We start from the raw sequence: 1,135 nt of genomic DNA on the forward strand, positions 1-1,135 counted from the left end.
ATAAATGATACAATATGTCATTAAGTTTAAACTTATTTTTGATTTCAGTTTAATCATTTATACATCTACAATTGTTGTTTAAATTCTTAGCCTATGGTTCACTGGTACCTACTGGATAATAAATGCCAAGCTATACTATCAAGTGGCATAGCACTACATATTATAAATATTAGTAACAACTTGGATGTTTCTATCAGTTATTGAAGAGTTTTGTTTGTTTTGGTATTTCTATTTGGCAAATAGATAGTCCAAGATTATCTATATTTACAACAAACATTCTTAGACATATAATTTGATTTCACTTTTTAATTCATAAAAAAAAGTGAACATACAATGATTCATACACATAATATATTATGATTCCAAATTGGAATTTAAATAAGCCATAGTTAAATCTACTATCACATACAATTTGGAAGATCCTCTGTGTTAATATGATATTCATACTGCCATTTAATTGGCAGTTAAAAAATTTAAAAAAGTTAAATTGCATTTAAAAATACCAATATTTTGGTAACAGTGAAAAATAAAATAATGCTTCACATATTGGATTAAAATATAACTACAAAATAAATTAAGTAAGTATACACTTAAACTGTAATATTATTTAATTATTAAATTGACAAACACATTTTGTAGGTAATCAAGTTAATCGCAAAGAAGTGGAAAAAATCTATTTTGACTTACTGCACTTTATAACTTTCACATAATGCATTATGATACCAAATCAGAATTTGAATATGCCATAGTTAAATCTACTATCACATACAATTTGGAAGATCCTCTATGTTAAAATGATATTCATACCGATATTTCCAATTGCATTTCAAAATACCAATATTTTGGTAACAGTGAAAAATAAATTAACGCTTCACATATCGGATTAAAATATGACTACAAAATAAATTAAGTAAGTATACATTTAAACTGTAATATTATTTAATTATTATATTGACAAACAAATTTTGTAGGTAACCAAGTTAATTGCAAAGGAGTGGAAAAAAATCTATTTGGACTAACTGCACAATACCAATGATATTTATTGAAAACTAAAAATTGTACTAGTGTTAATGTTTTGTAATTTGCATGATATTTTATAATTAATTTAAATGAGGTGACAACATCAATCATTACA

The 1,135-nt window shown here is 24.2% G+C and overlaps 1 long non-coding RNA gene across 1 annotated transcript; it reads left to right on the forward strand.

Annotated features, from left to right (window-relative positions):
- The first annotated feature begins 538 nt into the window (after nt 1-538).
- On the forward strand, nt 539-1,129 carry LOC107884607. The gene is made up of 3 exons (XR_001680039.1): nt 539-578; nt 640-910; nt 972-1,129. It is a non-coding gene; the product is annotated as an uncharacterized LOC107884607 (long non-coding RNA).
- The last annotated feature ends 6 nt before the right edge of the window (nt 1,130-1,135 follow it).

Source organism: Acyrthosiphon pisum, chromosome A1 (genome assembly GCF_005508785.2).
Source record: "Acyrthosiphon pisum isolate AL4f chromosome A1, pea_aphid_22Mar2018_4r6ur, whole genome shotgun sequence".
In the NCBI taxonomy this organism is placed as follows: domain Eukaryota; kingdom Metazoa; phylum Arthropoda; class Insecta; order Hemiptera; family Aphididae; genus Acyrthosiphon; species Acyrthosiphon pisum.